The sequence below is a fragment of the Lontra canadensis genome, unplaced genomic scaffold (assembly GCF_010015895.1).
Source record: "Lontra canadensis isolate GAN:19392208 unplaced genomic scaffold, GSC_riverotter_1.0 scaffold20, whole genome shotgun sequence".
Classification (NCBI taxonomy): domain Eukaryota; kingdom Metazoa; phylum Chordata; class Mammalia; order Carnivora; family Mustelidae; genus Lontra; species Lontra canadensis.
Window position 1 is genome coordinate 22499716 of NW_022631014.1, and position 22972 is coordinate 22522687.

Genomic DNA, 22972 nt, shown 5'->3' on the forward strand with positions numbered 1-22972 from the left:
TGGCTTTTTCCCATGATCCTTTAGTCTTTCAAAGTTAAATTTTTTTAATTTTAATTAAAATTTAAAAATTAATGGACAAGGGGAGATGGAGAGGAGAAGGGAGTTGAGGGAAATTGGAAGGGGAGGTGAACCATGAGAGGCTATGGACTCTGAAAAACAATCTGAGGGTTTTGAAGGAGCGGGGGTGGGGTGTGCAAGTTTGGGGGAACCAGGTGGTGGGTATTAGAGAGGGCATGGATTGCATGGAGCACTGGGTGTGGTGCAAAAACAATGAATACTGTTAAGCTGAAAAGAAATAAAAATTTTTTTAATTTATTAATTTTTAATTAAAAATTAATTTTTTTAATTTTTCCACTTTCTTATTTTTTTAAAATATTTTACTTATTTATTTTAGAGAGGATAGGGAGGAGGGTCAGAGGAAGAAGCAGACTCCCCACCAAGCAGGAAGCCCGATTCGGGACTCAATTCTGGGACTCCAGGATCATGACCTGAGTCGAAGGCAGTTGCTTAACCAACTGAGCCATCCAGTTTCTGTCCTCTTTCCTATTTTAACATTTTTTTAAACTATCTTATCAATGCCTTTTTAAAAGTCTTTTTTAATTTTCATTGTTATAGTCATATTTTATCCCTTCATTGTGTTTAACCTTATTTTTTATATACATATAGGTTTTCTTTTTCTTTAAAAAGTTTGGATACTATTTCTTCTAATACATCAAAATATACCCTAAATCTAGCACCTGGCTTTGTTCTAATCTCCAGCCTGATCACATTATTTCCTCTTCTTTTTTCTTTTCTTTTTTCCACCACCTTCTTATCTTATCAATACCTTTTTTAGAATCTTTTTAAATTTTCATCTTTACAGTCATATTCCATCCCTTCATCGTGTTTACCCTTATTTAGGTATATATACGTTTTTCTTTCTTTAAAATTTTGGGAGGTAGTTTCTTCTAAAAGACCAAAATATACCCAAAATCAAGTGTGTGGCACTGTTCTATTCACCAGTCTAATTTTTTTTTTCTCCCATTCTTCTCCCAGCAGTTTTGGGTCTCCTCTGATTTGGTTAGCATATTTTTTTCTGGGGTCATTGCTACCCTTTTAGTATTTTATTCTCTCATTCATCTATTCTTATCTGGAAAAATGATAAGGCAGAAAAACCAACCCAAAAAAAAAAAAAGAAAGAAAGAAAGAAAAGAATAAGAGGCAGTACCAATGGCTAGGGACCTAATCAATACAGACATTAGTAATATGTCAGAACTAGAGTTCAGAATGATTATTATCAAGGGGCTAGCTGGACTCAAAAAAAGCATAGGAGATAGTGGAGAATCCTTTTCTGGAGAAATAAAATCCCTTTCTGGGGAAATAAATCTAACCAAGTTGAAATAAAAAAGGTATTAATGAGGTACAACCAAGAATGGAGGCTCCTACTTCTAGGAAAATTGAGGCAGAAGAGAGAATTTATGATATAGAAGACCAAATGATGGAGAATAAAGAAGCTGAGCAAAAGAGAGACAAACAACTACTGGACCATGGGGGAAAATTCAAGACATAACTTATAAAATAAGATGAAAAAATATTAGAATAACTGGGATCTAAGAAGAAGAAGAAAAAGAGGGGCAGAAGGTATATTGGAGCAAATTACAACAGAGAATTTCTCTAATTTGGTGAAGGGAGCAAGCATTGAAATCCAGGAGCCACATAGAACCCCCCTCAAAACCAATAAAAATAGGTCCACACCCTATCACTTAATATTAAAACTTAAAAGTCTCGGTGACAAAGAGAAAATCCTGAAAGCAGCTCTGGACAACAGGCCTGTAACATACAATGGTAGAAATATTAGATTGGCTCCAGACTTATCCAGAGAGAACTGGAAGGCCAGAAAGGACTGGCAGGATATATTCAGTGCACTAAACAAGAAAAATATGCAGCCAAGAATACTATATCCAGCTAGGTTATCATTAAAAATAGAAGGAGAGGTAGAAAGATTCCAGGACAAATAAAAACTAAAAGAATTTGCAACCACCAAGCCAGCCCTACAGGAAATATTGAAAGGGCTACTCTAAGCGAAGAGAGACCCTAAAAGTAATAGACCAGAAAGGAACAGAGACAATATACAGTAATAGTCACCTTATAGGCAATACAATGGAACTAAATTCATATCTTTCAATAGTTACCCTGAATGTAAATGAGCTAAATGCCCCAATCAAAAGACACACAGTATCAGAATGGATTAAAAAAAAAAAAAAAAAGACCCATCGATATGCTGTCTGCAACAAACTCATTTTAGACCTAAAGACACCTCCAGATTTAAAGGGAAGGGGTGGAAAAAATTTACCATGTTAATGGATATCAGAAAAAAGCTGGGGTGGTAATTCTTATATCAGATAAATCAGATTTTAAGCCAAAGACTATAATAAAAGATGAGGAAGGACACTATATCATACTCAAAGGGTCTTTCCAACAAGATCTAACAATTTTAAATATCTATGCCCCTAACATGGGAGCAACCAACTATATAAACCAATTAATAACAAAATCAAAGAAACACATTGACAATAATATAATAATAGTAGGGGACTTTAACATCCCCCTCATTGAAATGCACAGATCATCTAAGCAAAAGATCAACAAGGAAATAAAGGCTTTAAATGACACATTGGACAGATGGACATCACAGATATATTCAGAACATTCCATCCCAAAGCAACGGAATACACATTCTTCTCTAGGGCACATGGAACATTCTCCAGAATAAATCACATCCTGGGTCACAAATCAGGTCTCAACAAGTACCAAAGATTGGGATCATTCCTGAATATTTTCAGATCATAGTGCTTTGAAACTAGAATTCAATCACAAGAGGAAAGCTGGAAAGAATGTAAATACGTGGAAGCCAGAGAGCATCCTACTAAAGAATGAATGGATCAACCAGGAAATTAAAGAAGAATTTTAAAAATTCATGGAAACAAATGAAAAGGAAAACACAACTGTTCAAAATCTGTGGGACACATCAAAGGTGGCTCTGAGAGGAAAGTATATAACAATACAAGCCTTTCTCAAGAAACAAGAAAGGGGGGTTGTGGGGAGTAGGGAGAGAAAAAAATGAAACAAGATGGGATCAGCAGGGAGACAAACCATAAGAGACTCTTAATCTTGTGAAACAAACTGAGGGTTGCTTAGGGGTAGGGGCATAGGAATAGGGTGGCTGGGTTATGGACATTGGGGAGGGTATGTGCTATGCTGAAGCTGTGAAATGTGTAAGCCTAATGCTTCACAGACCTGTACCCCTGGGGCAAATAATATATTATATGTTAATTGAAAAGAAAGAAAGAAACAAGAAAGTTCTCAAGAACACAACCTAACCCTACACCTAAAGGAGCTAGAGAAAAAACAGCAAAGAAAGCCTAAACCCAGCAGGAGAAGAGAAATAATAAAGATCAGAGCAGAAATCATGAAATAGAAACCAAAAGAACAGTAGAACAAATCAATGAAACTAGGAGCTGGTTCTTTGAAAAAATTAATAAGATTGATAAACCCCTGGCCAGACTTATCAAAAAGAAAAGAGAAAGGACCCAAATTAATAAAATAAGGAATGAAAGAGGAGAGATCACAACCAACACCAAAGAAATACAAACAATTATAAGAACATATTATGAGCAACTTTATGCCAGCAAATTTGACAATCTGGAAGAAATGGATGTATTCCTAGAGACATAGAAACTACCACAACTGAACCAGGAAGAAATAGAAAACCTGAACAGACCCATAGCCGGTAAGGAGATTGAAGCAGTCATCAAAAATATCCCAACAAACAAGAGCCCAGAACTGGACAACTTCCCAGGGGAATTCTACCAAACATTTAAAGAAGAATTAATACCTATTCTCCTGAAACTGTTCCAGAAAATAGAAATGGAAGGAAAACTTCCAAACGCCTTTTATGAGGCCAGCATTACCTTGATCCCAAAACCAGACAAAGACCCCATCAAAAAAGAGAATTACAGACGAATATCCTTGATGAACATGGATGCAAAAATCCTCACCAAAATACTAGCCAATAGGATCCAACAGTACATTTAAGGATTATTCACCACAACCAAGCTGGATTTATTCCTGGGCTGCAAGGTTGGTTCAATATCTGCAAATCAATCAGTGTGAGACAATACATTAAGAAAAGAAAGGATAAGAACCATATAATACTCTCAATAGATGCTGGAAAAGCATTTGACAAAGTACAGCATCCTTTCTTGATCAAAACTCTTCAAAGTGTAGGGATAGAGGGCACATTCCTACATACCATCAAAGCCATCTATGAAAAACCCACAGCAAATATCATTCTCAATGGGGAAAAACTGAGAGCTTTTCCCTGAAGGTCAGGAACATGGCAGGGCTGTCCACTAATACCACTGCTATTCAACATAGTACTAGAAGACCTAACCTCAGCAATCAGACAATAAAAAGAAATAAAAGGCATCCAAATTGGCAAAGAAGAAGTCAAATTATCACTCTTTGCAGATGATATGATACTTTATGTGGAAAACCCAAAGGACTCCACTCCAAAATGGCTAGAACTTGTACAGGAATTCAGTAAAGTGTCAAGATATAAAATCAATGCACAGAAATCAGTTGCATTTCTCTACACTAACAACAAAACAGAAAAAAGAGAAATTAAGGAGTCGATCCCATTCACAATTACACCCAAAACCATAGGATACCTAGGAATAAACCTAACCAAAGAGACAAAGAATTTGGACTCAGAAAGCTCAGAAAAAAGAATTTGGACTCAGAAAACTTTAGTTTTAAAACACTTTAAAACTAAACAGAAAACAACTCATGAAAGAAATGGAGGAAGACACAAAGAAATGGAAAAACATTCCATGCTCATGAATTGGAAGCACAAATATTGTGAAAATGTCTATGCTACCTAAAGCAACCTACATATTTAATGCAATCCCTATCAAAATACCATCCACTTTTTTTCAAAGAAATGGAACAAATAATCCTAAAATTTATGTAGAACCAGAAAAGACCCCAAATAGCCAAAGGAATGTTGAAAAAGAAAGCCAAAGTTGGTGGCATCACAATTCCAGACTTCAAGCTCTATTACAAAGCTGTCATCATCAAGACAGTATGGTACTGGCTCAAAAACAGACACATAGATCAATGGAACAGAATAGAGAGCCCAGATCCTCAACTCTATGGTCAACTGATCTTCAACAAAGCAGGAAAGAATGTCCAATGGAAAAAAGACAGTCTCTTCAACAAATGGTGTTGGGAAAATTGGATAGCCACATGCAGAACAATGAAGCTGGGTCATTTCCTTACACCACACACAAAAATAGGCTCAACCTGGATGAAATACCTGAATGTGAGAAAGGAATCCATCAAAGTCTTTAAGAAAACACAGGCAGAAACCTCTTCGACCTCAGCCACAGCAACTTCTTCCTAGAAACATCACCAAAAGCAAGGGAAGCAAGGGCAAAAATGAACCATTGGGACTTCATCAAGATCAAAAAGCTTCTGCACAGCAAAGGAAACAGTCAACAAAACCAAAAGACAACGGATAGAATTGGAGAAGATACTCACACATGACATATCAGATAAAGAGCTAGTACCCAAAATCTACAAAGAACTTATCAAACTCAACGCTCAAAGAACAAATAATCCAATCAAGAATTGGGTTGAAGACATGAAGAGACATTTCTGTAAAGAAGATATCCAATGGCAAACAGACACATGAAAAAGTGCTTAACATCACTCCCCATCAGGGAAATACAAATCAAAACCACCATAAGATATCACCTCACACCAGTCAGAATGACTAAAATCAACAAGTCAGGAGATGACAGATGTTGGTGAGGATGCAGAGAAAGGAGAACCCTCCTACACTGTTGATGGAAATGTAAGCTGGTGCAACCACTCTGGATAACAGCATGGAGGTTCCTCAAAAAGTTGAAAATAGAGCTACCCTACAACCCAGCAATTGCGCTACTGGGTATTTACCCTAAAGATACAAATGTAGTGATCCAAAGGGGCACGTGCACCCAAATGTTTATGGTAGCAATGTCCACAACAGCCAAACTATGGAAAGAACCTAGATGTCCATCAACAGATGAATGGATAAAGAAGAGGTGGTATATATATACAGTGGAATACTATGCAGCCATCAAAAGAAATGAAATCTTGCCATTTGTGATGACATAGATGGAACTAGAGGGTATTATGCTTAGCAAAATAAGTCAGTTGGAGAAAGACAACTATTATATGATCTCCTGATATGAGGAAGTGGAGATGCAATGTGGGGGGTTGGGGGGTAGGAAAAAAATAAATGAAAAAGATGGGATCAGGAGGGAGACAAACCATAAGAGAGACTTAATCTCACAAAACAAACTGAGGGTTGCTGAGGGGAGGGGCGTAGGGAGAGGGTGGTTGGGTTATGGACATTGGGGAGGGTATGTGCTATGGTGAGTGCTGTGAAGTGTGTAAACCTGGAGATTCACAGACCTGTACCCCTGGGGCTAATAATATATTATATGTTAATAAAAATTTTTTAAAATTTAAAATGAAAAAAAAAAAGTTGAAAATAGAGCTACCCTACAACCCAGCAATTACACTACTGAGTATTTACCCCAAAGATACAAATGAGATCCAAAGGGGCATGTGCACCCGAATGTTTATAGCAGCAATGTCCACAATAGCCAAACTATGGGAAGAACCTAGATGTCCATCAACCAATGAATGGATAAAGAAGATGAGTGGATACAATGGGATCCTATGCAGCCATCAAAAGAAACAAAATTTTACCATTTGCAATGACGTGGATGGAACTATTGGGTATTATACTAAATGAAATAACTCAATCAGAAAAAGACAATTAGCATATGGTCTTTCTGATATGAGGAATTTGAGAAGCAGTGTGGGGGATCGTGGGGTGCATGGAGGGAAAAAATAAAGCAACACGGGATCGGGAGGGAGACAAACCATAAGAGACTCTTAATCTCACAAAGAAAACTGAGGGTTGCTGTGGGTTGGGGGTAGGGATAGGGCGCCTGGTTTATGGATATTGGGGAAGGTATGTGCTATGGGTAGTACTTTGAAATGTGTAAGCCTAATGAGTCACAGTCCTATACCCAGAGGGAAAATAATACATTATATATGTTAATAAAAAAAAAGAAAGAAAGAAAGAAAGAAAGAAAGAAAGAAAGAAAGAAAGAATTTTAAAAAATAAAAATCAAAAATTAAATAAAAAGAATTAAATTAAACCCTTATCTTAGTTGATGGAGGGACATGGGTGGGGGTGGGCTAAATAGGTGATGGGTGTTAAGGAGGGCACTTGTTATGATGAGCACTGGGTGTTATATATAAGTGATGAATTACTAAATTCTACTCCTAAAGCCAATATTCCACTTTATGTTAATTACCTAGATTTTAAATGAAAATTTGGAAGGAAAAAATCAATTATTCAATAAACCCTTACCATATTCCATGCATAAAAATGAATTCAAAATGGATCAAATAACCAAAAGTAAAAGCTGAAACTATAAAAATTTCAGAAGAAAACATCCAGGTTAATCTTCATGGCATTGGATTTGGCAATGATTTATTGGATATGAAACCAAAAACACAGGTATCAAAGAAAAAATAGGTAAGCTGGCCTTCATGAAAATTAATAGTCTTTATGCACTAAAGGGCACTATAATCAAAGTAAAAAGGCAACTCACAGAATGGGAAAAAGATGTTTTCAAATTATAAATCTAATAAGGGATTACTATCCAGAATATATAAAAATCTCCTACAACTAAACAACAACAAATTATTTTTTAAATGGGCAAAAGACTTGAAATAGACATTTCTCAAAAAAAGATACACAAATAGTATATATAAAAAAATATATAAAAAGATGCTCAACATAACTAATTATTAAGGAAATATAAACCAAAACCATTATGAGATACTATTTCATATCCTTTAGGATGGTTATGATAAAATAATAATAATAATAAAAAAAAATGCTGGCAAGGATGTAGAGAAATTGAAACATTGTGCATTGCTGATATAGCTACAGTGGAAAACATCATGACAGTTTCTCAAAAAATTTAACATAGAATTACCATATAATCCAGCAATCCCACTTCTGAGTTTATAGCCCAAAAATTTGAAATCAGACACCTGAAAAATATCTGTATGCCAATATTCAAAGCAGCATTATTCACAATAGCCAAAAGTTGGAAATAACCTAAGTGTCCAACAATAAATTAATAGATAAACAGAGTGAGGCACATACATACATGAAATAATAATTCAGCTTTAAAAAGAAGGAAATTCTGACACATGCCTCAGCATGGATGGACCAAGGGGATATTATGTTAAATAAAATAAACCAGTTGCAAAACACAAATACTGTCTGATTCCACATATATGAGGTGCGCAGGGTAATCAAATCCATGGAGACAGAGAGCACAGGGGCTGGGAAGGATAGGGAATAAGGAGTTAGTGTTTTTAAAAGTTACACAGTTTCAGTTTGGGGTGATGAAAAAGTTCTGGAAATGCATTCACAACAATGCAAATGTACTTAAGGCCACGGAAAATAAATAATAAATTTCATGTTATATATATTTCTCCACAATAAAAAATAATAATTAAAAAGTCTGTTTTTTGGACTTGGGCTTGAACTATCCCAAGACTTCTCCCATAACAGCAAAAGACATCATAAAGTTAATACGCTTCCCTAAGATTCTATAAGCACCAATCACACAGTAAGTACCCAACAAAGATTACTTCTGTCCCCCAACTGGATGCCCTCTCCCTTGTTTTATGGTAGATAACAGGACAACTGCTAATTCATTTATGTCTGTCACCCCTACTTATAACAAAATTCAGTGATATTCTATAAAAATTACTTTTGAAAACTCACTCATCACCATTTTGTTTCAAAACTGCAGTCTAAGCTCTAAATATGCCATCCAAGACCTCTATGAACCTCTTTCTGTGCATTTCTTAGTAAGACTAGTAGAAAACTTGAGAGTTGCCCAAGAAAGGGAAACAAGGGATGTATTACCCATACCGTCAAAGGAGTAACGCTAAAAGATAAGGGTGTCTCCTGTAATAGCTTTTTAAGCAGGAAACAATCCATTTCAGGTTAAACCAAAAAGGGGGTATTTTCTTTTTAGTTTGCAGTAACCCTTAAAAAAAGTTTTTTTAGCTTCTCCTTTTTAATATCACTGTCCTTTATTATACCCAAACTATGTTGTCATAGTCACCTGCAAGCATGCTCACAGCAATTCTAGCAAAATATAATCTAACTAAAGTAACTATTTAAAAGAAAAATCCAGGGGCACCTGGGTGGCTCAGTGGGTTAAGCCTCTGCCTTCGGCTCGGGACATAGTCTCAGGGTCCTGGAATCGAGCCCCACATCGCTCTCTCTGCTCAGCGGGGAGCCTGCTTCCCTCTCTCTCTCTCTCTGCCTGCCTCTCTGCCTACTTGTGACCTCTGTCTGTCAAATACACAAATAAAATCTTTTATAAATAAATAAATAAATAAATAAATAAATAAATAAATAATAAATAAATAAATAAATAAATAAAAGAAAAATCCAGGGCGCCTGGCTGGCTCAGTCCAGCCTGCCTTCAGCTCAGATCATGTTCCCAGGGTTCTGGGATTGAGCCCCACGTTGGGCTTTCTGCTCAGTGAGGAGTCTGCTTCTTCCTCTCTTCCTACTTGCCGTTCCACCTGCTTGTGCGCTCTCTCTCTCTCTCTGTGTCAAATAAATAAATAAAATCTTAAAAAAGAAAAAAAAGAAGAAAAATCCAATCCAGCTTAGTGTCAAATATTCAGGAGTAGAATTCAATGTTTCATCATTACATATAATACTTAATGCCTATGATAACAAGTATCCTCTCTAATACCCATCAGAATTCCAGTTTTTATAAACTTCAGAGTTAGACTGACCTGGGTTCAAATCTGAGCTCTACCACCTACTAGCTGAATAACCTCTGGTAGTCACCTGACATGTTAAAGCAATGATCTCGCCCATAACACAGAGATAGCACCATCATCCCTTCAGGTTGTTTGAGATTAGAGGAACTAGCCTATGTACCTTAGAATAGGTACTTAACACTTACCTCCTCTTAATCCCTGCTCATCTTTCCCCTCAACTGCACACACGTCCACCTCATCCCCAAATCCTCATTCCAAGGCAGCAAAGAATTGTTCTAGAAACCCCCAGAAAACCTCTACCTAGCCACAATCTCTCCAGTCTCTCTGCCTCCCAAGCAACACCTCAATGAGACCTGAAACCCGCCAAATACCAGGAATTTCTCAGTGACCCCATCCATTGCAGAACATGGCCACAAACTAGAATTGTGAGAAAAGATGGTCCAAGGATTTCCCTAAAAAGATCCTTGCCCTGCCTCTCAATTCTTTAGTTCCCTAATTGTTTGGTTTGGGTCCTTGAGCCATTACTGTCAAATCACCCTACAAACGTGAATCCTATGTATTTGAGTCTTGTTTTTGTTCTGTTTTTTTCCAGAAAATTCAGAGCCTTGATTCCTTTTTTTTGTGGGGGGGTGCTGATTCTTTATTTAAAAACTTTTCTTTCTTGGGGCCACTGGGTGAATCAGTCAGTTAAGCATCTGACTTGTGATTTGGGGGTGATTGTGTGTGATTTTGTGATTTTGGCTCAGGTCATGATCTCATGGGTCATGGGGTCAAGCCCCAAGTCAGGCTCCATGCTTAGTGGGGAGTCAGCTTAGGATTATCTTCCTCTGACCCTCCTTCTGCTCTCTCTCTCAAATAGATAAATCTTTTTAAAATAATAACAATACTTTTGTTTCCTTCTTGATCCCACTCACCATCAAGAAAATAAAAACAAGAATCCATTTTTAACCACAATGAATTCTTACATTTCTGCACTGACCATGTTTTTTTTAAGCTCCATGATTATTCTCACATTTCCAATGTACTCTTTCCTGTCGTTTTGCAGTAAAGTTCAGATGACTTCCCCCAGGACTGATTTTTCTCACTTCTGGAACACACACTTGCTGTCTTTATTGCTTATTATTTATAATCTTCTACTGCTTTCCTAGGAGATGAGCAACAGAATTACTTTGGGAGGCCTTCTGGCCATGAAATGCCTCAAAATATATTCAAGGGGACCTGAAAATTATGGTTTGAAGGAGAGATCGTGATAGTTACAGTAGAGAACTAATTGAAGAAGGCAGCTCAGCTTTCTAAGTTAAGCATATGTCACTGGACTAGTCTCAGCTTGGAAATAATTATATCTCCAAACCCCAATATCAAAGGAATACTTACTGTGTCTGGACACCCTACTTTGCAGGCAGTACCTCATTCTAGCCTCATAAAAACTTTATGATCAAACTTATTGCTACATCAATTTTACAGATAAGGAAACTAAAGTTTTAAAAAGCAAAACAACTTGTCTAGTGTCACACAGCTAGTGAGTAATGGACCCAGAATTCAAATCCAGATCAGCCTGACTCCAAAACTCAAGCCCTTAAGCCCAGTGCTCTTATTATCCCCAATTAACCCAAACCTTTTCATAATGACATTCAGGGACGTCATGGAAATCTCCTTAACACTGTATACTAGTAACTACAAGTTTCTCACTTGTAGAGAAAAATAATAACTTCTCTTGAGTATATTTGGTGTAAGAGTCTACAAAGCAACTTCAGGGATCTAGAATGAATTTCTGACTGGCCTCGGAAGACAGTGATCAAGTTATGACATTGAATTCATTTGATGTGTTCAGAGTAATGCAAGCTTCTAACAGAGGACACTTCCGCAGCAAAATACAGAAAATTCTTTTCATGACTTTCTTAAATGCCGCTTCAAAAAAAAAAAAAAAAAAAAGCTGGTTTGTGATCCAGACCAAATGAAATGCTAATATGACAAATATCACGAATTTTTCTCCAGGCAAAGGAACCCAACTTTTCTGCCGAATACATGAGGCAGAAATTATTCATCTGAGGCAAGGCAAATTTGAGGTCAGAAGGCAATGGCAAGTCTAGCACATATGTCTCTTCTCCCCTACGAATTCCTGCGGATGGGAAAAGAGATTATAGATAGAGCCACAAACGGCACCATGGGTCACAATCGGCCAATTGGGAAATCCTTGCATCAGACTGTCATCAAGGACATGGAAATACAGGAACAATATCAACTTCATACCAATCCTTTTCTGTGTCTCTCCAAACCAAGAGTTATATTGGAAAATAGTAGTAAATACAGGATACATGTCTCATGGCCCATCTTGCAATAAAGTTCCCACTCTGTAATAAAGTTCCTAAAACACACTTCATGGAAAATTTCCTTTTCTGTTGCTTTTATTTTGTCTTCCTAATCTCAGTGATGACATGTTAGGGAAGGGCCGACTGCACTGCTAATAAAAGCATCACTTCTCGGGTGTTTGAGTGACTATAGCTGTGTCCAGGCTCCTGGCAAGTTAACGCAGCACAGTTTCAACACAGCCTTGAAAAATAACAATAATGTGATTTAGATCTAGTGTCATTACACTTGATTAGCTGAGTGAGCTCATGAAAATCCATAATTAACTAGAAAAACAAGAAGACAGATGCCTTTGCCAGGAAATCCTACCTAAGGGCTCGGCAATGTACACCCTTTTCATACACAACTGGTAAATAATATCCCCAAATATGTCTCATTTTCTATCTAGTCATTACCACTTTCCATGGGGAGGTGGGAGAAAAGGAAATGCAATTCCTTCAGATGTGTTGAAGTTCATTGGATAAGTTGGTAAATGCTCTGAAATACATTACCATCAGCCCAGACTCACCCCTCATTCCCATTCTGAAGTTCACTGGACCCAGTGGTTTTTCAGTAGGGGTGATTTTGTCCCCTGGCAGGTATTCGACAATGTCTAGAGACAGTTCTGATTGTTACCACTAGAGATGGCGTCTAGTGGGTAGAGGCAAGGAATGTTACTCAACAGCCTACCATGCACAGGACAGCCTCCACAACAAAGAAGTAAAGACTCGATAGTGCTGATGTCATGTGGACAGAGTCAGCCTGCACCAAAGGCAAGTCCAGAATGTGAACATCCTTGGATGCAGAGCAACTGAACCCCCTCAGTGGGGAGTCGGCTCCTCAGGTCCTCAGGTCAGCCCTGAGTGGCACATATTGGTGATTCTGAGATAGAGGAAGCATGACTACCTAGCACGTGGTGCCTAGCAGAGGTTCGCACAGACCCTGAAAGAGCCATCATTTCAGGAGAGCTGGCATCAGCTCAAGAAAGCGTGATTAACATGAGAACCACTCATGATGGTATTTGTTAAAGAGGCTATGACCTCTCATATTACACTCTGCTCATCTCCTGGGGAAAGTGACTTTCCATCACATTCTCTCTCCAGCTCCTCATTTTCAGCTTAGGCCTTTAAAGAGCCTGGCAAGGTCAAGAAACCACAGACTGAGTAATGCGAGAACGGGTTCTACACATGGATTTTTATACCACTTGCTACAAGTAAACTTTGAAACCTAGATTTCCCCGGGCACTAAAATATGGTTGCTTATAATCTTTCTGTCTCACAGGGACAATTTAGAGAAGTAAGAAAAGAAAGACTTTCCAAACCATCATATTAATATATTAGGTTGAACGATACGAAATAGCCATTTTTTTCTCTTTTTTTTTTAATTTTATTTTTTATAAACTTATAATATATTTTTATCCCCAGGGGTACAGGTCTTTGAATTGCCAGGTTTACACACTTCACAGCACTCACCATAGCACATACCCTCCCCAATGTCCATAACCCCACCCCCCCCACCCCCCTCCCCCCATCAACCCTCAGTTTGTTTTGTGAGATTAAGTGTCACTTATGGTTTGTCTCCCTCCCAATCCAATCTTGTTTCATTTACTCTTCTCTACCCCCTTAACCCCCCATGTTGCATCTCCTCTCCCTCATATCAGGGAGATCATATGATAGTTGTCTTTCTCCGATTGACTTATTTCGCTAAGCATGATACCCTCTAGTTCCATCCACATCGTCGCAAATGAAATAGCCATTTTTGTAGGACAAAATCATTTGACTATTGGCACTTTCACTTGGCTCAACCTAATTACATCAGTCAGGATTCTCCAGAGAAACAGATCCAATAGGATATATATATAGATATAGAGAAAGAGGTTGATTATGAGGAATTGGCTCATGCAATTATGGAGGCTGTGAAGACCTATGATCTGCCATCTGCAAGCTGGAAGCCCAAAAAAGCTGGTGATGTAATTCCAATCTAAGCCCAAAGGCCTGAGAACCAGGTGAGCCACTGGTGTAAGTCCTAGTCTGAAGGTCCAAGAACCAAGAACACTGATGTCCAAGGTAAGAAGAGATAGATGTCCCAGCTCAAGCAGAGAGAGTGAATTCACTCTTCCTCCATGTTTTGTCCTATTTGAGCCTTCACCAGATTAGATGTTGCCAACCCACATTGGTGAGGGTGATCTGCTTTACTCAGTCTGCCAATTCAAGTGCTAATCTCTTCTGGAAACACCCTCACAAGACACATCTAGGAATAATCTTTTACTAGCTCTGTGGGCATCCTTTGGCCCAGTCAAATTAGCACATTAAAATTAACCATCATGCTAACACTAGAGATATTTGGGAAATACCATGGGCTTTTCATATTTTCCTAAACATGTAATCGATCCCATCTGAATTCACAACCACCCTTTGAAAGAGGCATTAATTTCAATGAATATTCTTTATTTTATAAATGAGGAAACTGAGGCTTGGGGAGGTTCAGTAATGAGTCTGATGCAGCAGAATTAACAAGTGGTAGAACTAGTATTCAAACATGGAAGTTAAGACTCTGAATTGTTCCCCTTGGCTGCTCAGCTCTGAACAAGAACACCATGCTGCCATCTACTATTTGATGAGACTATTACACCCCGTGCAAGACAAAATTTTATGACTGTGGCTGGGATTAAAGTCAGGGTAAGAGTTAGCTTTATCTTCACCTAAGAACCCTTGTCAAGAGGGAATACAGGTCCAGGCCAGATACATGTAAGAGCTGCATTAATTCAAAAAAAAAGGGAGCCCAAGATTGGTAAGGAAAGACCTCTGTGACTGGCAAGAGCATCCTCACATCCTCAGGCCTCACGCATTCCGCTCTCCTTCCTCTCCAGCCCCCAGATGCACACACAGATCCTTAATGAGCTTGGTGTCAAACAGCGAGCATCATGGGAGCAGGGTCCAGGTTTCTGATCAATGTGAGCAATATTGAGCCTTCCCCCAGCCCTACTGGTCACCCTCCCCATTCAGCAGTTCTGCAGTGTTATTTTTAGTGTGTTAAGTTAATAGAGATCCCTGGAGTGATGTGGAAAGAGGAAAGTCACCAAAGGAGCACTGCTAAATTCGTAAGCAGAGAGAGCCCTGCAGCTACAGGGTTTCATGAGGGACACCGTCAGGGAGCTAGAGGAACAGTGTACTTCAGTTCACATCCGAATTGAGAAATACTGTTTAAGGCTGTTCTGCGTCTGGTTGGGAGGAAGGGAGACCAGCACAGTAATCTTTCTGCCTCAGTGATAAAATAAATAAATGATAAAATATAATAAAAATAATTATAGGATTCAGGAAAGAGAGAGAAGCCGGCAAGTTTATGTTACATTAAAATATATGTTAGGAAATAAAAATCATTCACTTTTAACTGATGTCAAAACTTTGGTTTCATATTTAAATAACCTCTACCCTAATATTCCTTCTGAGAAGCTGTCAGTGTAATTAGAGCTGTAACAAAGGACATACAAACTTACCCAGGAACGAAAATTATGACAAGCTTGATCAAAATTACCCTATAAATATCACTTTACTGTTTTAACTACCATGTTTTAGTTCTAGGGCCATGAAAATGACTCATATGCTACCAAAACTAGGCATAGAGTTGAATTTTGATTCATTCCTTTTATGGCAGCTACACATACAGATGTGCCCATTACAAGCTTCCTCCCATGATTGATGTATACAAGGTTCCTAGTGGGCACGGCCCATGAAGGTGAAAGTTATACTAAAAGGGAACCAGAAGGAATAAAAATAGAAGACAAGAAAGTTTCCTCTACCTTCTGCCGTACCCCATGAACATGCAAGGTGAGGCTTCCCCAGCCACAGAAATGGGACCAAAAGGGATAACCTTTGACCGTGGAAGATGTTATTGGTGTCATGATCTAAATGCTCAACTTTGTGCAGCATTCTGGCTTTTTATTCCTTGATAACTTCAGAAGGTGACAAACTTGGAAACTATACCAAGGAACACAAAGGCAATTTGGGAAGAAAAAAAGGAAGAGAAAGAAAAAAATATATAATTACATCTGCCTTCTTGGAACAATTGGTTGACTAATGAACATTTTTCAAATGATGATTTTTTTTCTGTTATTTTTGGTGCTGTTTATTAAATGTCACTGTGAAGATTGAAGTTACAGAAGAAAATGTCTTATGAAAGAGAGAAAATGACATATTCCATCATAAAACAAAAATGAAGAAAGCATCTCCACCATTTACTAGAATTTTCATATAAATATGAATTGTTTTACCTTGTTCCTGGACAAGGACGCAGTCATAGATCACTTCTTCTAGAAGTGGGAATCAGAAACTCTGAAATCTGTTCACTGGTGCAGGATTTGATTTTGACCAACTTGCCGGAGGAAAACATGAAGTTTTTATCCTTCTTTGTCCAGAGGGTGAACAGGTTGGACCCTCTTTCATAAAGGCTTTGGTTTAAAATATTAAATATCATCAACTAAATTGAGCAACATTATTACTAAAAGAAAGATTTAGTATTTCCAGAACTCTTATTCAAAAAATCCAGAACATCTAAAAGATCAATCCATGTAATTTACTTTTAAACAACGTTTCCCAGATTCATCTTGATTCTACAGAAACCCACCCACCATCTACTCTATTCCTCTTTGTTATGTGGAACCTGGGAAGCTAGGAGGAACAGATGAGCAGAAAATGTCCCAGAATGCCTTCTTCGTGCACATTCAGCCTCATCATCAGAAGGGGCAGCCGCCGCTACTAGCAGGTACCCTACAGAGCACTGACTGAAAAGGTAGGGAGAATAAGAGGATGCAAGGAGGTGATGGCACAAGAACATTCTCAGGAGCAGAAAGATCACTAAGGTGGCAGAAGAGGTCTTGCCCAATCCAACTCAGAAACTACAGGAGGGTAGATTTGTGATCAACATACTACTATCAGCTGGAATTACCTTCTCATTTGCCTTTATTATCACAGGGCATCCAGCTGCTTTCCAAACGTCATCCAGGCTTGCTGTTGATCTGTGCCACAGAGGAATTTCTGGTCTTCACTACCCGTCTGAATACACTATTTCCATCATTTGGCTTTTTGGTCATAATAGCTAATGAAAACCAAGCATCAAGTTTTTCTAAGTCAATTCTTATTAATGTCTTATCAGAAGCCCTGTGAGAAGCCCTATATCTGATGTGCACTATTTTTATAGTGAAAAATTGGAGGTTTTCATTATCCTTGAGTCCCACTGAAGGCTTTGCCCCCACTGAAGCCATCTAAAAAGAGAGAAAGCTTGAGAACGATGGATCTGGGCTTTCCCTAGCTTCTCAGCCTCCACTGTCTTAGCACATCAGTGGACTAACCTATTCTGAAAATCCACCAGTGGAGATTTCAAACCCTCTGGGTTCCATTCTTATAATGAAAAGGTCCTCTTTAACAGATGACTTGAATTCCCCTGACTGCAACTTAAACTTATTCCCTTTTGTCCTCTCCCACTTATGTACTGAATCAAAAAAACAGGAAACACAACCTGAACTGGCCAAACCATTATCTGACCTTCAGTATTTCATTTTTAAATTTCCATCTGAGTCTCAAGTCTTAGTGAGGGTTGGGGAGAAGCAAGCATTAGATTAATAAGATTCACAGGGAAATAATGATTACCTAATTTAGCAGTGAAGAGAGAAGGGGAACAACCTTCAAATGTCATCATCGGAGGCAGTGTTGAAATGCCTCCTTTTTCTGACACAATTCTGTCAATTAGCTGAGCAGAGCAATTACCATTCCTTTCTATTTTTTATTTGCAAAGAACCAAAACTTTCTAAGGATGATAAATGACTCCCTGGAAAATTCAATGCTGGCTCTGCTAAATTTGCACTTTCCATATTGTAAGGGTTTGGGTGGACTTTTTTTCCCCCAGTTATTTCTCATAATCAATGGGGCGAGTAGCTAAAAAAACATCATCTGTAATTCAGTGATGGGGGTCTTACTAGAAACCAGACACACTCAGATCTGTCCAAATGACCAGCAAGTGAATACATATCTCAGTGTAATTAGTACAGTTGAGGACATTGTTAGCCAAATGATGAAGTAAATTTCATTTTAATTGTTTTGAATCCTATCCCCATTCCCCTAAAAAGAAGAAAAGGAAACGTATTCAGATTATGACCTTTGAGAATTCTGGACTCATTAGAATTTCATATAACACAGCACAGAATTAAAGCGGGAAATAGATCCACAATGTTCCCCTAACTGCAGCATGTACATCATTAATGGCACATAATTAAGGAGGTGTCAGTGTTGGTCCCAGGTCTCAGTTGACAATGGCTCACAAACAGCATTTTCAGTATAATATAATAGCCAGCTTACAGTGGCTAAACCTGTTCATTAAAAAAAGACAAAGGAGACCTAATTTGGCTCCAGTGCTAGGATAGGGGACAAAAGGAATTGGGGGTGGAGGAAGCAGGCAGTAATGCATATCCAAGCTTCAGATGTTTCTGTAGCCTTGAGGGCTTCCCACAGCCATAGAAGAGGATGAAGCAGGAAGGAAAGGAGGAAAACCAGGTGTAGATTCAGGCCATGGAAGGAATGGTGAAGGGACAATTAGAAACAAGAGGTGAGGAGATAGAGGGCCACCCTGTAGGTAATATCCCTCTGGTGCCACTTGCACACCTGAGAGAGACTGCCTTCCCCAAGGCTGGAACGAAAATCAAAGTCGAGGAAGAAGTGACAAAAGAAAAATTCTTGGCCAAGAAGCCTAAGAGATTTCTGTTTTGGAGACTCTACTCAGAAAATCCCAACTATAGGGGTGCCTGGGTGGCTCAGTGGGTTAAAGCCTCTGACTTCGGCTCAGGTCATGATCTCAGGGTCCTGGGATCGAGCCCGATGCTCAGCAGGGAGTCTGCTTCCCTCTCTCTCTCTGCCTGCCTCTCTGCCTATTTGTGATCTGTCTCTCTGTCAAATAAATAAATAAATAAATCTTTTTAAAAATTCCCAAATATAGCACAATCCCACCCCGCTCCCATTTTAACCCATTGAAAGACGTCTGTTTCAGTTATCCATTGCCATATCACAAACCCTCAACCCTCATTATAAGCCCAAAACCAAGTGGCTTAAAACAGCAACAGTCTATTCTTCTTCATGGTTCTGAGGTAGACTGAGCTCCGCTCCATGTGGTGTAGCTGTGGGCACTTGTGTGGCTGCATTCAGCCGGGACTGGAATTCCAAGATGTCCTGTCATCACACAGGGTGTCTTTCCAGGTAGCTTCACATCATTCAGTGGTCTACCGGAGCCTCTTTACAGTATGGCAGCCAACTTCCAAGAGGACAAGCCCCAAAGTCCAAGTGCTTCTCCACCCTATGCTTGCTTTGTTGACCAATGACCGATTGACCAAAAAGGGTCACACAACCAAGCCCAGGGCCAGTGTGGGAGGCGTTATCCAGTGGTGCACACTGAGATCCTTATTTTCCTGGAGAACACAAATCTACCAATCTACCACAAAGGCAGAGGCCTTCTTGGATCAAAACCTGTCCAGAGGCTTCACCTCTTGTTTCCACTGAGGCTTGTGGAGTACACCTAGTACAACAATGCAGCAGAAACTGTCACAGATTCAAGGTTTGCTCCCATCCACACTAGAGACACACAAATGCGTACCTCCGGTATTCTTTACTTTGGGAATGGGACCACAATCCATTCCATTGTGCATGTCAGAAACCTGAGATGACCCCCTTGATATCACCCTCTCCTCAAGTCCTAACTGTACTCCATTACCAAATCCTGTCCATTTTGAATCCTGAATAGCTCCTGATCCCATCACTTCTCACCATCTCCAGGCACCTTTTCAGACAACCACATAACCTCCTAATTGGTTACCCCAAGGCATTGAACACATGGTGTCCAGAATTTGTAAAGTGCAAATCAAATGCCTTCCTAAACTCTTAACCTCTTTCAAGCTCTTCCCATCACTCAAGATAAGCCCCAGGGACCTCGCATAGCCTGCAGGGCCCTGGATGCTCTGGGTGCCTCCCGGCCACTCAGTCACTCTGCCTCTGGCTCTCAGCCACATTGGCCTCTCACTTCCTCAAACATACTGATGCTCCCTCTCACCACACTGCCTTGGCATTCCTTGCATTGTCAACTCCCAACTCTGCAATCAAATTTCTGGCATCCCTTGCTCAGGAAATCTCTCCCTGACCTCCCGAACCAGGTGAAAGCCCTCTCACATGCTCTCTCCTTCCTTTAACCCCAGTTGTTCTTTACATCTGTGTGTTTAGTTACTAGAATATGAGCCCCATGAGCACAGGAAATGGGCTCAGTTCTGGTTACCTAGCATGGATAATATTAACAATAAACATTTACCGAATACTTACTATTTGCCAAGTACTATTGAGATATATAGGAGTAAACAAGGCAAGGTCCCTACAGTCAAAGAGCTTACAACCAGGTTGGGGAAGCAGAGGGAAAACATGTGCATAAACACGTTGTGATGTCTGCTAGTGATACACATGAGGGAAAAAAAGTAGTAGAGGAAGTGTATAGAGGGTGATAAGGGAGGTGCTGTTTTAGATAAGATATCAGAACAGGTCTCTCTGAAGAGGTGACATTTGAGCAGAGAACTGAGTAAAGTAGGAGAACAAGGCAGAGACTCTCTGGGAAGAATGTTCCAGGCAGAAAAACAGCAAGTGCCAGGGCCCTGAGGATGAAGTGTGTTCAACATGTATGAAGAGTAGTCAGGAGGCCAGACTGAGGGAAGGATGGTAAGAAGCAAGGCTGGAGAAAGAGTCTTGCAAGCCACGATGAGTTTATCAGCTTCCTAAGGCTGCTGGAAAAAAGAACCACAAACTGGGTGGCTTAATAGAAGATAATTTCATTCTTTCACAGTTCAGGAAGCTGGAACTCCAAAAGCAAAGTGTCAACAGGGTTGGTTCCTTCTTGGGGCTCTAGAGAGGATCTGCTCCATTTACTCTCTTGCTTCCAGAGATTGCCAGCCATTCTTGGCATTTCTTGGCTTGTAAATGCACCCCCGCAACCTCTGCCTGCCTTTCTGCTGGATATGTGTCTCTCTCTGAGTCCCTTCTATTCTTATGAAGACATCAGCCATACGGGGTGAAGGACCCACCCTACTCCACTATGACCTCATCTTAACTTTACTAATTATATCTGCCAATGACCCTGTCTCCAAAGAAGTTCTCATTCTGAGGTTCAGGAAGGACACTGATTTTGAGAAGACACTGTTCAACCCAATACAATTAAGATTTAGGATTTTAATTTAAATGTGTAGTAGAATGAATGAACAAATGAGCAAGTAAAGAGACAAGTGCAGGAATGAATGGTAAACCAGGTGAAACAGGCAGCCATCACTTGCCAAGACCACCGGATGGGCCTTTGTGAGTCACCGACAGACATTGTTCTGTGAAAAAAGCCTTCTGATGTAGTGAAAAGAAGGGCCATCTGTACCCCCAATGTTTATAGCAGCAATGGCCGCGGTCGCCAAACTATGGAAAGAACCAAGATGCCTTTCAACGGATGAATGGATAAGGAAGATGTGGTCCATAAACACTATAGAGTATTATGCCTCCATCAGAAAGGATGAATACCCAAATTTTGTAGCAACATGGACGGGACTGGAAGAGATCATGCTGAGTGAAATAAGTCAAGCAGAGAGAGTCAATTATCATATGGTTTCACTTATTTGTGGAGCATAACAAATAGCATGGAGGACAAGGGGAGTTAGAGAGGAGAAGGGAGTTGAGGGAAATTGGAAGGGAAGGTGAACCATGAGAGACTATGGACTCTGAAAAACAATCTGAGGGTTTTGAAGGGGCGGGGGTTGGGAGGTTGGGGGAACAAGGTGGTGGGTATTGGAGAGGGCACGGATTGCATGGAGCACTGTGTGTGGTACAAAAACAATGAATACTGTTATGCTGAAAATAAATTTTAAAAATTTTTTTAAAAAAAGATAAGAAATTAAAAAAAAAAAGCCTTCTGATACCTTGGGTCTCTGACCTCTCTTTCTGAATGAATATTCAAATTATTGTATTTTTCAAAACTTTCCAGAATGCGTGAAATATCTACCTTTCAAATTAAAAAAGCAACAACATCCACAGTAGTGAGCTTCCAGATTCCATGGAGGGGGATTTTTGGAGCACATGCTATTTCTGACAGGGGGCCACCCCCCTTGTCTCTCGCACCCCCAAAGTCAGTTCTTCCAGCTATCGTTTTTCATAATTAGGCCCGACTTTGAGTCCATCCAACATAATGACAAGTGCCCGGAGAGGGCCTATCTTATTTCCCTGCTCAGCCCTCATTATAAGTCTCAGCTGATAAGCTGCTGAGTACTGACACTGCACATTTATTTAGAATTGCAAACACCTGTGCACTAGAAAACCAGGCCAGCAGAAAGCCTTCCTCCTCGCCCCCACCCCCTCTCCAGAAGCTATTCTCAGGGGCAGCCTGTCCTCCCGTCCCCCTCGCAGCCGGAGCCAGAAGCCAGAAGTCACAGTGATTCATGCCCCTAATGAAGGCCAGCCTCCCCCACCTGAGCACCTAGGACGGCCTCATTAAGCCTCCTTGTCAGTGCAGTCCTGTCCCATGCTAAGGTGCTGTCTCACCAAGGGTTAAAGAAATAATTATTGTGGGGCTGGGAGACTTGGTAAATAGCATTAGCCTAAGGAGAAAGCAGATTTCCTGAGCCCAGCTGAGAAATACAATTAAG